The sequence below is a fragment of the Capra hircus genome, chromosome 1 (assembly GCF_001704415.2).
Source record: "Capra hircus breed San Clemente chromosome 1, ASM170441v1, whole genome shotgun sequence".
NCBI lineage: Eukaryota > Metazoa > Chordata > Mammalia > Artiodactyla > Bovidae > Capra > Capra hircus.
In genome coordinates this window covers 116,520,176-116,536,483 of record NC_030808.1, presented here as the reverse complement: position 1 = coordinate 116,536,483, position 16,308 = coordinate 116,520,176, and the positions used below count along the sequence as shown (strand labels likewise).

The 16,308-nt window shown below is 42.1% G+C and overlaps 1 protein-coding gene across 1 annotated transcript in view; it reads left to right on the top strand.

Moving 5' to 3' along the window:
* The window catches only part of MED12L (mediator complex subunit 12 like), a 360,401-nt gene that overhangs the window by 89,646 nt on the left and 254,447 nt on the right, over nucleotides 1-16,308 (top strand). The window lies entirely within an intron of this gene.

Sequence of the window (16,308 nt, the reverse complement as noted above, 5' to 3'; positions counted from 1 at the left end):
GAGGCTGGTGGGCTGCAGTCCATAGGGTTGCTAAGAGTCAGACATGACTGAGCGAATTCACTTTCACTTTTCACTTTCATGCATTGGAGAAGGAAATAGCAACCTATTCCAGTGTTCTTGCCTGGAGAATCCCAGGGACGGCGACGCCTGGTGGGCTGCCATCTACGGGGTCGCACAGAGTAGGACATGACTGAAGCGACTTAGCAGCAGCAGCAGCAGCAACAGCAGACAGGTACTCAATAAATGCCAGCTGCTGTCCTGACGGATGGGTTTAGGGAGGCAGTGAAAGACTCCAGAAAGATGGAAGCAATGTGATCCCTTGGGACCTCTGTAGGTGTGCATGCATGCACGCGCACACACATGCACCCTTCTACCCATTTCATGCACACACACACACACACACACACCCTTCTACCCATCTCTCACACACACACCCCTCTACCCATCTCACACGTGCACACACACACCCCTCTCTACCCATCTCATGCATGCACACATATACTCCTCTGCCCGTCTCTCACACACACACCCCTCTACCCATCTTATGCACACTTGCACACATACACCTACACACCCACACACCTGTGCCCATCTCACAATCCACCAGTCCCTAAAGCACAGCCTAGACCTGTCCACCTTTTTCACGTCCTTGGATTCTCACAGAGGCTTTACCCTCTGTAGGGAAGCAGTTGGACAGAATCAGCTCTCCTCCCTAGGCACTGTGTCTGAGTACCGTGTTATAAGAGAGGTCATGCTCATTTCGGTGCTTTAGATTGTTTTTTTTTTAAATGTTGTTGAAGAAAAAGGTCACCTTGTGTCTGAGTATTGTGTTATAAGAGAGGTCATGCTCATTTCAGTGCTTTAGATTGTTTTTTTTTTTAATGTTGTTGAAGAAAAAGTCACCTTCTAAAGACCAGGAACCAAGACTTATGTGTGCAACTTACTTGCTCGCTTGTATCTTACTCTGCGACTCCATGGACGTTATGTAGCCAAGCAGGCTCCTCGGTCTGTGGGATTCTCCAGACAGGAACTCTAGGGTGGATTGTCATTCCCTTCTCCAGGGGACCTTCCTGACACGGGGATCTCCTTCACTGGCAGGTAGACTCTTTACCACTGTGCCGCCTGGGAGCCCTGGACTCCAGATGAAGAGATCAAATGAGGCGAAAGTCAAGCAAACTAGGAAAGTACCGCACGTCTGGCTCCCATTAAGGTTCCCCGTGCTGAGCTGTTAGGACACTTGTCCGTGCTGCTCATGGCCCAACCAGAGCTTGTTGAGCCTCAGAAGTCAGCCATCTTCCTACTGGATGCCCAACGGAAGCATTGCTGATGTTTTATTTTACAGCTGCCGTTTTCTTCTTCCTTAAACTAAATCTGTTACGTAACGGGCATAACATACTTAGCGGAGAAAGTGGTGTGTCCAGACATGTGGACTTTGCTGTTACTGAATCTATTTAGACTGGGGTGGGCCTCTCAGTTTTTCTTTTTTCCTCAAACTTTTCTTAAATACTTTTTTGGCACTAGGCACCACTGTAAGAAATTTTCCCTGGCTAGTGAGACACCTGTTAAAAAACTGTTTGCTTGTTTTTTAATTTTCTGCTTCACAGATGCAGGAACCAAAGCTTAAGAGGATGAGTAAATACTCTAAGCTTGCACCAAACTCACTGGTGGGCAAACAGGGATTGGAGCCCTAAATGGTTCCGAACAGCATTCTTAACTAGTACGTTCTGTTTCTTGTGCTGTTTCTCTTTCTTTCTTAAAAAAAAATTTTTGGTAGATATGTTCATTTGTGTTGTATTTTTTGTTTGTTTGTTTATTTTTTGGAGGCACTGGGTCTTTGTTGCTGTGTGCAGGCTTTCTCTAGTTGTGGCAAGCAGGCTTCTCATTGCAGTGGCCTCTCTTGTTGCAGAGGACAGACTCTAGGGTGTGCGGGCTTTTGTAGTTGCAGCCTGCAGGCTCAGGAGCTGTGGTGCACGGGCTTAGTTGCTCTGCAGCATGTGAAATCTTCCCAAACCAGGATTTGAACCTATGTCCCCTGCATTGGCAGGTGGCCTCCCAACCACTGGACCACCAAGAAAATTTGAGTGTTGCTTCTTTTAAAAAACCCATTTGATTTCAGGTAACTGTAGCTGAACACACACGTGTCAGGCGTAATTTTGGGAAAAGGAGGAAAAAATTTTGTAATTATCACAAACAGTTTCCATACTGATATGGGCATATTGGTTTGTGGGAATATCCTCTAACTGATTTTGCTTGGCAATTTTAACGTAATATTTACCTTAGACAGTCCTCAAGTTGAAAAATTTGTCCTTTGTAGGGTATTACAACTGTGAGGCCAGTTCAGATGTGGATGTTGATCCTGGCTTTGCTATAGAGTAGTTGGATGGCCCCAGCCTGGTTACTGGGCAACCCACTCCAGTATTCTTGCCTGGAGAATCCCATGGACAGAGGAGCCTGGCAGGCTATAGTCCATAGGGTTGCAAAGAGTTGGACATGACTGACATGACTTAGCACACAGCAAGCGGTGTCATTCTCTCTGTACATTGGTCTTAGTACTAGACTCCACTTCGCGTGGTGGCATATGGTAAGCACTTAGTAAATGCCACTTGTTATGTTCTTAGCTGGGCAACTTCGGTTGTCAAGTGGGTTGAACCTAGCACTATGTTTTAGAAATTTACATTTCCCTTCTTATCTGTAGGTTTTCTTTCAGTCATCATAAGAGGCAAGCAGTAAAGTTTATTGTACCATATGGTGACAACTTTTGGAAATAAGCCTACTGTTTCAGTTATTTTTAGTTTGAGAGATGTGGCACTTTTCAAGGACCTGGAGTGATTTACTTTGTGATTCTGATGCATCTCAAATGACTGCTGTTACTGTGTAATTTCATATTTCCCTAACTGTTTTCTTTATTCATTTTATTATTTAAGTGATGATGATTTAACTGAGGGATAGCAAATTAATTTTTTTTGGAAGAGTACCAATTAATGACAGTTGACTTAAATACAGCAATTGTTTTAATTTTATTATCTATCTCCTATCTTCTCAGAACTCAGAGTAGTACTGTTTTTAACTGCTGCTTGAAAGAAAACAAAGGGAAGTCTTTTTTTTCTTTTTTTGCTTTTGTGGTATATTTTTTTTTTTTAGATGTCACAGGACCTGACTATCAACATTGAATCTAAGGATGTGAAACCAAGAAAAACTACTTTTTCTGCTCAAAAATCAGCTGTCCCAAATATCTTTTGGAAATGTACATATGGAAATGCTCATATACAGAAAGAGTTTTAAAAAATGAATACTGCTTATATTTAAATAATACATCTTCTGAGTGTGTGGTTAATAATCTTTATATGGTGATTCTGTTAGAAATACTACTTGTGACTGTGTACGACAGGCTTATGTTCTGTTAGCAGTTGAGACCAGTTTTTACCTTATGTAACTCTTGAAATTCATCCAGATCTCCGTACATGTGCCTCAGGTTGCAAACCATGTGACTTGCTAATATCATTATGTATTATTATCATTGCATATCATATTATTTATTGGTGCTGTAATGTGAATTATGTTTTTGTTCAGAGATGACCATTTTGTTTAATGTTGACTAAGAGTGATTAATTACATTTATAAACATGCCCTTTTAGTCTCAGATTAAAAAGCTATTAAAGAGCTTTATTCAGTATCTGATCTCAAGTGCTTTTTGTTTGCTGTTGCTTACAGTAATGAGTCATTGATTTTTCCTATCCTTTTTATGGTACTGTTTTATAATGTAGTATATTAAGAGATTTTTTTTGTTGTTGTTTTAAAATAGTCTAACCAGGTACCTTGTAATTACTGAAGGAAGCCTGCTTCTAAGATGTAGTTGCCAGTTTTTTCCTTTTTTGTTAAAGAATAGACCTGTGGTTAGTTTCTAGAGATTATTAGATTATTGAGTGATTGAATAAAAAATGAATTAAACTTAATCTATTTAGTCTGTGTCCACCCTCTCCTAGGAAAGAAAAAAATGTATCAAGCCCCCTTATGACGAGAATCTCTCTTTGCATTTGGAGTATCTTTATTACAGATGTAGGTAACACCATTAATGATGGTTGCAGCAAAATTAATAATGATTTTAGTTTATTTGTTTATGGCTGCACTAGGTCTTCATGGCTTTGTACCGGCTTTCTCTCGTTTTGACGAGCAGGGGCTATTCTCTAGTTGGGGTGTGTGAGCTTCTCATTGTGGCAGAACTTGGACTCTGGGGTTCTCTGGACCTTAGTAGTTACAGTGCATGGGCTTAGTTGGCCTGTGGCACGTGGGACTAGGGATCTAACCTGTGTCCCTTAAATTGACAGGTGGATTCTTAACCACTAGACCACCAGGGAAGTTGCTAAATTTTAGTATTTTGCCCCTAGGAGTGGGTCCCATGCTTATGAGGCCAGATGGACAATGCTGTTAGTTGAAGGATCTTGTTGTTCAGCTGCCAAGTCATGTTTGACTCTTTGTGACCTCATGGACTGCAACATGCCAGGCTTCCCTGTCCTTCACCATCTCCCAGAGTTTGCTCAGACTCATGTCCATTTGATTTAGTGATGCTATCTAACCATCTCATCCTCTGTTGTCCCCTTCTTCTGCTGCCCTCAATCTTTCCCAGCATCACAGTCTTTTCCAGTGAGTTAGCTCTTTGCATCAGATTGGAGCTTCAGCATCAGTCCTTTCAATGAATATTCAGAATTGATTTCCTTTAGGATTGACAGATTTGATCTCTTTGCTGTCCAAGGGACTCGCAAGAGTCTTCTTTAGTACCACAATTCGAAAGCATCAATGCATCAATTCTTTGGTGCTCAGCCTTCTTTATGGTCCAACTCTCACAACTGTACATGACTACTGGAAAAACCATAGCTTTGACTATACAGACCTTTGCTGGCAAAGTATTGTCTCTGCTTTTAAATTATCTCTCTAGGTTTGTCATAGCTTTTCTTCCAAGGAATAGCTGTCATTTAATTTCATGACTGCAGTCACTGTCCGTAGTGATTTTGGAGACCAAGAAAATAAAATCTGTCACTGTTTCCACTTTTTATCCATCTAGTTGCCATGAAGTGATGGGACCAGATGCCATGATCTTCGTTTTTGGAATGTTGAGTTTTAAGCCAGCTTTTCACTCTCCTCTTTCACCTGCATTAAGAGGCTCTTTAGTTCCTCTTCACTTTCTGCCATGAGTGGTATACTCTGCATACCTTGCTGCTGCTGCTGCTGCTGCTGCTAAGTCGCTTCAGTCGTGTCCGACTCTGTGCGACCCCATAGACGGCAGCCCACCAGGCTCCCCCATCCCTGGGATTCTCCAGGCAAGAACACTGGAGTGGGTTGCCGTTTCCTTCTCCAATGATGAAAGTGAAAAGTGAAAGCGAAGCCTCTCAGTCGTATCCGACTCGCAGCAACCCCAGGGACTGCAGCACCAGGCTCCTCCATCCATGGGATTTTCCAGGCAAAAGTACTGGAGTGTGGTGCCATTGCCTTCTCCCTGCATACCTTAGGCTGTTGATATTTCTCCCAGCAATCTTAATTCCAGCTTGTGCTTCATCCAGCTTGGCATTTTGCATGATGTACTCTGCATATAAGTTAAATAAGAAGGGTGACAACATATGGCCTTGACATACTCCTTTTCCAATTTTGAACCAGTCTGTTGTTCCATGTCTGGTTCTAATTGTTGCTTCTTGACCTGCATACAGGTTTCTCAGGAGGCAGGTAAAATGGTCTGGTAGTGCCATCTCTTTTTTAATGAATTTTCCACAGGTTGTTGTGATTCACACAGTCAAAGGCTTTAGCGTAGTTAATAAAATAGAAATAGATGTTTTTCTGGAATTCTCTTGCTTTCTCTATGATCCAGTGGATGTTGGCAGTTTGAGCCCTGGTTTTTCTGCCTTATGTAAATCTAGCTTGTACATCTGGAATTTCTCAGTTTATGTACTATTGAAGCCTGGCTTGGAGAATTTTGAGCATTACTTTGCTAGCATGTGAAATGAGCAGAATTGTGCAGTAGTTTGAACAGTCTTTGTTATTGTCTTTCGTTTGGATTGGAATGAAAACTGACCTTTTCCCATCCTGTGGCCACTGTGGAGTTTTGCAAATTTGCTGACGTACTGAGTGCAGCACTTTTAACAGCAGCGTCTTTTAGAATTTGGAATAGCTCAGCTAGAATTCTATCACCTCCACTAGCTTTGTTTGTAGTGATGCTTCCTAAGGTCCACTTGACTTCACACTCCAGGGTGTCTGGCTCTACGTGAGTGACCACACCATTGTGGTTATCTGGGTCATTAAGACCTTTCTTGTATACTACTTCTTTGTATACTTGCCATCTCTTTTTAATTTCCTCTGCTTCTGTTACGTCCTTATCCATTTCTGTTCTTTATTGTGCCTGTGCTTACATGAAATATTCCCTTGGTATCTCCAATCTTCTTGAAGCGATCACTAGTCTTTCCCATTTTATTGTTTTCCTCTATTTCTTTGCACTGTTCACGTGAGAAGGTTTTCTTATTTCTCCTTGCTCTTCTCTGGAACTCTGCATTTAGCTGGGAAAGGATCTTACTGATTTTGAAATTTTGGGTCAATGCTCTCTCATTTGTTTTCTTTATGGAAGTTATTTATTCTTGTGGTTTCTATACAGATAATACATGAAGACATTCTTGATAATAAAGAAGTCCCTTTTAGCCCACAGCTCAGATTTGTCTCCCACTCTTGGGGCATTTTGGCATGTGTCCCCACTGTGGAGACAGATAGCTTAGATTTGGCTTAGGTCTGTGACCTATTAATAGCATCTTTAAGACATTTAATAAGTTACTTAACCTTTGGCCTCAGTTTACTCAACAATCATAGGGTCGTTGTGGAATATCAGAGCAGAGCAGACTGTATAACAAATACTCATTACATACAGAAGCTGAAACAACCGTGCGTGTTGGTGCATATCTTTTGGATACTTTGCTTTATATTTATGTACTTGTATATGAGCACTTAACAACTGCAGTAGGTTCAGTTCAGTTCAGTCACTCAGGCATGTCCGACTCTTTGCAACCCCATGAATCACAGCATGCCAGGCCTCCCTGTCCATCACCAACTCTTGGAGTTCACTCAAACTCGCGTCCATCGGGTCGGTGATGCCATCCAGCCATCTCATCTTCTGTCGTCTCCTCCTCCTCCTGCCCCCAATCCCTCCCAGCATCAGGGTCTTTTCCAAGGAGTCAACTCCTCGCATGAGGTGGCCAAAGTATTGGAGTTTCAGTTTTAGCATCAGTCCTTCCAATGAACACCCAGGACTGGTCTCCTTTAGGATGGGCTGGTTGGATCTCCTTGCAGTGCAAGGGACTCTCAAGAGTCTTCTCCAACACCACAGTTCAAAAGCATCAATTCTTTGGCACTCAGCTTTCTTTATAGTCCAACTCTCACATCCATACATGACCACTGGAAAAACCACAGCCGCCGCTTCTGCGCCATCGCATTCTTTCTCTAACACATGCTAGATGAGATGATTGTACAAGGCAGGGATCTGTCTTTTCCATTTTCAGTATCTACTGCAGCCCCTGGCACACAGTAGATTCAATAGATACTGTTAATCAAACAGTAAAAGCAAGGCAGGCTTCCCTGGCATCTCAGATGGTAAAGAATGAACCTACAGTGCAGGAGACCTGGGTTTAATCCCTAGGTTGGAAAGATAGCAGGTAGATTCTTTACCACTGAGCCACCAGGAAAGCCCTCTTGACCCCTTCAGTTCAGTTCAGTTCAGTCGCTCAGTCGTGTCCAACTCTTTGTGACCCCATGAATCGCAGCACGCCAGGCCTCCCTGTCCATCACCAGCTCCCGGAGTTCACTCAGAGTCGCGTCCATCGAGTCAGTGATGCCATCCAGCCATCTCATCCTCGGTCGTCCCCTTCTCCTCCTGCCCCCAATCCCTCCCAGCATCAAAGTCTTCTCCAATGAGTCAGCTCTTTGCATGAGGTGGCCAAAGTACTGGAGTTTCAGCTTTAGCATCATTCCTTCCAAAGAAATCCCAGGGTTGATCTCCTTCAGAATGGACTGGTTGGATCTCCTTGCAGTCCAAGGGACTCTCAAGAGTCTTCTCCAACACCACAGTTCAAAAGCATCAATTCTTCGGCGCTCAGCCTTCTTCACAGTCCAACTCTCACATCCATACATGACTACCAGAAAAACTATACTCTTGACTAGACTGACCTTAGTCGGCAAAGTAATGTCTCTGCTTTTGAATATGCTGTCTAGGTTGGTCATAACTTTTCTTCCAAGGAGTAAGCGTCTTCTAATTTCATGGCTGCAGTCACCATCTGCAGTGATTTTGGAGCCCCCCAAAATAAAGTGTGACACTGTTTCCACTGTTTCCCCATCTGTTTCCCATGGAGTGGTGGGACCAGATGCCATGATCTTCGTTTTCTGAATGTTGAGCTTTAAGCCAACTCTTTCACTCTCCTCTTTCACTTTCATCAAGAGGCTTTTTAGCTCCTCTTCACTTTCTGCCATAAGGGTGGTGTCATCTGCATCTGAGGTTATTGATATTTCTCCCGGCAATCTTGATTCCAGCTTGTATTTCTTCTAGTCCAGTGTTTCTCATGATGTTCTCTGCATATAAGTTGAATAAGTAGGGTGACAATATACAACCTTGACGTACTCCTTTTCCTATTTGGAACCAGTCTGTTGTTCTATGTCCAGTTCTAACTATTGCTTCCTGGCCTGTATACAGATTTCTCAAGAGGCAGGTCAGGTGGTCTGGTATTCCTATCTCTTTCAGAATTTTCTACAGTTTCTTATGATCCACCCAGTCAAAGGCTTTGGCATAGTCAATAAAGCAGAAATAGATGTTTTTCTGAAACTCTCTTGCTTTTTCCATGATCCAGCGGATGTTGGCAATTTGATCTCTGGTTCCTCTGCCTTTTCTAAAAGCAGCTTGAACATCAGGAAGTTCACGGTTCACGTATTGCTGCAGCCTGGCTTGGAGAATTTTGAGCATGACTGTTTTCTCTGACTGTAACTTTATGAGTCATGGCTCAGTTTCTCTGTCTCTCTCTCCCGGTCTTGTGTATCCCATTTGCGTGTGTGTTATAGGCTAGGAGGTGCTTGCCGTGCATTTTGTCGTCTTCATACTATATGTCAAAGTACCAATGTGAGAAGTTCTCTGTTACTGTCCGTGAAGACTCCAACTCTGGCTTATAGTGTTTGGGATGATGAAGTACTTTTCTTGAATGGTGCGGAGGTGTGTTTTTCTTTCCTAATGGGTATTGAAAGCCAATAGCCATGAAGCTGTGTTGTGAAAGATACATATCACATGGAAATAAATATTTTTGCACAGGGCAACAGAATACTGTGATGCTGGAAGTACCAGGAGTGTGGGCGGGAGAGCCCAGAGAAGCTCGGAACCATCGTGCGCCTGGGGGAGGGTCGAGATGACCTTCCAGGTTGTTTTAATACAGTGTTGTTCTACCAACGGTGTGGTGGAAAAACACAAATGATCTTTTTGGTCAACCCAGTAGTTTATTGGGCTTCTCTGGTGACTCAGAGGTATAGAATCTGTCTGCCAATGCAGGGAACAGAAGAGATGTAGGTTCGATCCCTGGGTTGGGAAGATCCCCTGGAGGAGGGCATGGCAACCCACTCTAGTATTCTTGCCTGGAGAATTCCATGAACAGAGGAGCCTGGCTGGCTACAGTCCATGGGGTTGAAATGAGTTAGACTCGATTGAAACGAGTCCAGATAACATCAGATATGCAGATGACACCACCCTTATGGCAGAAAGTGAAGAGGAACTAAAGAGCCTCTTGATGAAAGTGAGAGAGGAGAGTGGAAAAGTTGGCTTAAAACTCAACATTCAGAAAACTAAGGTCATGGCATCTGGTCCCATCACTTCCATGGCAATTAGATGGGGAAACAATGGAAACAATGAGAGACTTTATTTTTCTGGGCTCCAAAATCACTGCAGATGGTGACTACAGCCATGAAATTAAAAGATGCTTGCTCCTTGGAAGAAAAGTTATGACCAACCTAAACTGCATATTAAAAAGCAGAAACACTACTTTGCCAACAAAGGTCCGTCTAGTTCAAAGATATGGTTTTTCCAGTAGTCATGTATGGATGTGAGAGTTGGATGATAAAGAAAGCTGAGTGCCGAAGAATTGATGCTTCTGAACCGTGGTGTTGGAGAAGACTCTTGAGAGTCCCTTGGACTGCAAGGAGATCCAGCCAGTCCATCCTAAAGGAAATCAATTTTGAATATTCATTGGAAGGACTGATGCTGAAGCTGTAACTCCAATACTTTGGCCAGCTGAAGTGAAGAACTGACTCATTTGAAAGACCCTGTTGCTGGGAAAGATTGAAGGTGGGAGGAGAAGGGGATGACAGAGGATGGCATCACCGAATTAATGGACATGAGTTTAAGTAAACCCTGGGAGTTGGTGATGGACAGGGAGCCGTGGCGTGCTATAGTCCATAGGGTCACAAGGAGTTGGACATGACTGAGTGACTGAACTGAACTATGCTGAGGCCTTTTATCATCCAGAATGTTTCACAAGACTGAGCAGAGAGCAGTGCATGTAGTAAGTCCCTGGTAGAGAGATTGTTGTTTTCCTTGTGTTCAAAGAATTGCCCCAAGTCTTCACTGCCCATCAAAGACCCAAATCCAGAACGTCACTCTGAAGATGAGAGTATGAGGCACTACAATTAATAACCGGTTCCTTGAACTACTTGGGGCAGGTGAAGGGGCAGTACCTGCAGAAGGAGGAGGAGTGCTGTTCCCAGAAGAAGGCAAGCATGGTGGGTGGGCCGAGCTTGCACCTTGCCTGAGGTTTGAGAACTTCCCTTCTTGCGAGGATTTGAGCTTTGCTAGTGGTCGTGTGCCTCTGACTTCCTCTTTCCTGTGTTCTCTTGCAAGCCTGTCTTATCTGCCTTTGCTATTTATGCATCTTTACTTAGATATTGAAATATTACTCTTTACCTCAGAAAAATAAAAACAAAGCAAACCTCACGGAAGTTCCGCTAGTTCCACTGCTGAAAGCAGTTCTCTCACTTCTGAATCATCTGTGTGGATCGTTCTCTTCCTGTCAGGTCACCGGGTTTTCTCTGATTTGATCCATTAGGTGCCCCTTGCAAACTTTGGAGGGGAAAGTTTGTCAATTTGGGGAGCTGGGAGGGGGCGTGTCTTGGTATCACGCTTCATGGTTGTCTGGAAGACTGGAATGTTTTTACTTTTAAGAGAATTTCCTTGGGCTGTATTCTTGAGATTGACTGATTGCAGCAAATAATATGAACATTTCAAAGACTCTTGTTTTATAGTAGAAATTAAGTCCAAAAAGAAAATAACCAGTTTTTATTCGTACAGAGTAATACATGAGACTGTTTATATCTGATGCCTAGAAGGCCTGGTGGCAATACGTATTTATTGATGAATTAGTAAGTAAATGAATTAATGAGGCTACTACCTATTTTGTGGTTCTCTTTGGTGAGTACCACAAATTAAACTCTTTTTCTTAGGTTTTTAATCTTGTTTATTGTAGCCTTCCTATAATTGCCATTTAATCAGTAGTCCTCTGCCCCTGTAATTCTTTGAAGCTCCACATTTCCTGTTTTTTTTTTTTTTTTTTATTGACTTATAGTTGCTTTACAATGCAGTGTTTCTACTGTACAGCAAAGTGAATAGCTGTACCCCACTTCTTGGGTGTCTGTCCCATTGCAATCACCAGAGCACATTACTTTGCATAGATTTCTCTGTGCTTTGAGTAGATTCTCATTAGTTAATCTATTTTATACATAGTATCAGTACTATATGTACAAGTCAGTGCTAGCCTCTCAATTCATCCAATCCCCTTGGTGTCCGTATATTTGTTCTTTATGTTTGTGTGTCTATTTCTGCTTTGCAAATAAAATCATCCAGAGAAAAACAATGTTCAACACTACTTGCTATTGCTGTAACAAGTTATCAAAAGTTTAGTGTCTTAAAACAGCACAAACTTACCCTTTTATGGTTTTGGAGGTTCTGATGTTGAAAGAAAGTGTTAGTAGCTCAGTCGTGTCTGACTCTTTGTGACACTATGGATTGTACAGTCCATGGAATTCTCCAGGCCAGAATACTGGAGTGGATAGCCTTTCCCTTCTCCAGGGGATCTTCCCAACCCAGATTTATTGATTGCAGGTGGATTCTTTACCAGCTGAGCCACAAGGGAAGCTCAATTATGATCTTACTGGGCTCTAATCAAGGGGTTCGCTGTCCTGCGTTCCTTATACGGGCTCCTGGGAAGAAATTGTTTCCTTCTGTTTTCCAGTCTCTAGAGATCACCAACATTCCTTAGCTTGTGTCACCTTGCTCCATCTGCAGAATCAACCAAGTGGCCCCTTCACATCTCTCCCTGCCTCTGGGTCCTGTTTCCGTTGTTGCATGTCCAACTCTGATTATTCTGCCTACCATATACTTATTTCTCCTTTTGTTCTTCTCAGGTTTTTAAATTCCATTTTTTTCCTTCTGTCTTTCTCTCTCTCTTTTCTTTTTTTCTGGCTTGCCACTCGACTTATGGAATTCTAGTTCCCCAACCAGGGATTGAACCCAAAACTGGGTCCCAGCAATGAACGCACAGAGTCCAAACCCCTGGACCACCTCTGTTCATCTTGGATTTGAAATTTAATTCATTCCTCAAGCCTTTTCTTGAAAACCACTTTCTGAAACAACTAATGATTTCCTCCCATCTTCTCTCTCTGCTCCTGTTAAATGTTTTTGGCTTTCTGAGATGATTTTTATTTTCTTTTTTTTTAAATGCATCCAAATTTTTTATATACGAGTATGACTGTTCTACTTAATGTATTATATCATTGAACACAGGTTTCGTTCTTATCTTGAGCTGCTAAATTACCTCAAATTTTTGCCTTGAAGTTATTTTGTTTTAATAATATTTATTAAATTTCATTTTACTTATTGATTGTTTTAAAGAAGAGGGAGGTGCTTCATATTTTTAGACATTTGTTTACAGGATAAGAATGCATTTCAGCTTCCTGTATTTGAAGTCATGATGTCCTATTGACAGTTACTCAAATTAATTTGTAATATAGCATCTGGCAGGCAAATTAAAGCAGTCCTTTAATTTCTAAAAATTCTTTAGAGCAGAGCATTGCTGGGGCTGGGGGTGATGGGTGTCTGTACATGGATATCCTATATGCCTGTTGAACACGTCTGATGGGGTGTACCCTGGGGCTGGTGTTCAGAGTCAGATAAACAGCTCCTCCTTATTTGTGATAAGCAGCAGAATCTAGAAGGGACCTCTTGCTAAAACCACTGAAAATGTAAATCAAAATTTTCTGTAAATATGGGGATAGGAGGATGTTTGAATGGGAAGTTACCTTGGAAAGTAATGCTAAATTTTATAAATTCATGTTATAACAATTTTTCAGTAGTAAAGAACAAAATGTTTTATGCTGCTGCTGCTGCTGCTGCTAAGTGACTTCAGTTGTGTCGGACTCTGTGCGACCCCATGGATGGCAGCCCACCAGGCTCCCCCGTCCCTGGGATTCTGCAGGCAAGAACACTGGAGTGGGTTGCCATTTCCTTCTCCAGTGCATGAAAGTGAAAGGTGAAAGTGAAGTCGCTCAGTCGTGTCCAGCTCTTAGCGACTCCATGGACTGCAGCCTACCAGGCTCCTCCATCCATAGGATTTTCCAGGCAAGAGTACTGGAGTGGGGTGCCATTGCCTTGACTCATATATAAATATATATGTAATTATTCATATTGCAGAGATAGTTTGCTTTCTCTGCAGGTTGGTATAATATCACCTGATTTTCCAATATGATCTTCTTCTAAGTTAGTCATTAAACTTTTAAATATCTTACTGTTTCTTTTAAAATTGGCATCTACTGAGCCTGCCTCTTACTCCTCCACTCCAACATCCTAAGGAAAGAGTGGCACCATTTGGCAGGCTGTTTGATATTCAGAAAGGAGTGTACTTTTTGGAATCTGGCCAGTGTTGGGAAATACTTATTGGTAAAATAGATTTTGAGATGTATAACTTTTTATGGGCACAAATTGATTAAAATTTTATATTTTAAAACTCATATTTTAGTGCCATGTCTCCCTGATTTTAATTCCTAATGAGTACGTTTTGAGGCCACAAGCTGCGGTGAGTAGACTGCAGGCCTGTTTCTTCATGTTTGTATCTTGGTGTCTGTAAACTAGCATAGGTGGATGCTCATCACCTATGAGGGGCTTCCCTGGTAGCTCAGCTGGTAAAAAATCTGCCTGCAAGGCAGGAGACCTGGGTTCAATTCGTGGGTTGAGAAAATCCACTGGAGAAGGGATAGGCAACCCACTCCAGTATTCTTGGGCTTTCCTTGTGGCTCAGCTGTTAAAGAATCTGTGGGCAATGCAGGAGACCTGGGTTCAATTGCCCATGTGATGCGGAAGTGCAGGTGCCTAGACTCAGTCACTTTCCTCCCCCTCCTTCAGAATAGTTTGCTGCCTTACAGTGAGTTCCCTTTACTGAGGGGAAACCTTTTGAAAACAAGGGCCAGATCTTTAAAATTCTGGTTTCCTCAAAGACTAGCATATCCTGGGTGCTTAATAAGTGTTCTTGGAAATGAATTCTCTTTTTCTTAAGACTGATTTTCTAGCATATTTCTGCCCCAAACCAGTGGGTCAGTTTCTTGATGTGTTAAAAAGAAGTCTTTTCCTTTATAGTTTCTTTCCTGTGCATTTCCAGGTCTAGGAGAGCCTGTAACTTGAGTAAGTCAATTATTCTTTGGTAGCACATTTTCATTTTGTTTGATGCAGAGGGAAAATAAAAAAATATAGATACAGACATGTAAATGTAGACATGTAGTAGACATGAAAATGTAGATATGTAGTAGACATGTAATGGAGACATGCAAATGTAGACATGTAATGGAGACATGTAATGTAGACATGCAGTAGACGTAATGGAGACATGTAATGTAGACATGCAGTAGACATGTAATGGAGACGTGCAGTAGACATGTAATGGAGACGTGCAGTAGGCATGTAATGGAGACGTGCAGTAGGCATGTAATGGAGGCATGCAGTAGGTATGTAATGGAGGCATGCAGTAGGCATATAATGGAGGCATGTAGTAGGCATGTAATGGAGACATTGTAAATGTAGATATGCACATTGCTGATGAACTTATTTAAAACTGTTGGCTTTGTTTTTAAAGTAAGTTCTTTTGTTCTCTTTAATATTATAAAGCTAAGCATGCAGTGCATCACTGCATTGACATTTATAGTTTTGCTTTTCCTGGGATTAGATTGAATCCAGGAAGTCATTCCTCCCAATTTGCTTTCTTTTTAAAAATGTTATGTTGTCTTTATACTTTGTGATTGAAATATTTCTCTTGTTTTACATTAAAAGATTCAGAACTCTTTTTGAGATATCTGCCCTAGATAATTTAACATTTGTTTTAAGATAAAGAGTTTGACTGAATTTAGGATTGGAAGTGTAAAAATTTTGGAATAAACTGATTTTCATGGTCTGAATTGTCTGCTGGTATCTAAAAGATGATTAGGGAATCTTATCCCGGGATTATTTTGAATGTCTTGTCAGAGTCCACAAACCATCTGAAATGTTGTGCTAAGGTACCTGTGTGTATATGTATGTTTTTCTTGGGCCTGTGCTCATAGCTGTCATAGTCTTAATTGAGCTTATGAATTCTGAAAAGTAAAGAACTTCTCACATTGCTTATAAATGCTAGTACTGTGACTGTCTGGCCCTTTTGGCATAGTGTTTATGCAACCGAATGAATGTTAAAAATGTGCAGTTGATGTTCTGTGTCTGGAGGCATAGATCCTCTATATGGAAGGTGAGATTGCGCAAAAGGACAATCCCCCTTCTTACTGTAAACCCCGCCATCGCGCCTGCTGTAACCGTTGCTTGGGTCCCTGTCACCGTTCTCTGACTCTTCTCGTCCTCAGTGTGTGGTCTCATGTCTAGGCCACGGCAGCTACAGCTGGTAGTTCTGGTGGCAGTGCTGAGCCCTACACAGATGTGGGCTCCCATCTTTTGTTAACTGGGTCTGCTTGTAACCCTTGCTCCTTTCCGTGCCTGGGTGTCATTCTTCATGCTTGTTGTTTCTAAGGCAGCAGGTTTTGATCAGCAGCCCTCCAGTTTGTTCCTTGCAATTCCTCCTTGGACTGGATGACTCGCTAGCCTGGCTTGTTGGGATTATGTGTTGATTGAGGCTGTGAGTAAGGGCCGGAGGGGGTCAGCAGTGGAGTGAAGCTGGTACTTGGGCTTTGTACCAGCTGTTCTTTTTTTTTTTTTTTTAGGTTTATATTTGTTTCTTTTTTTCCCTATCT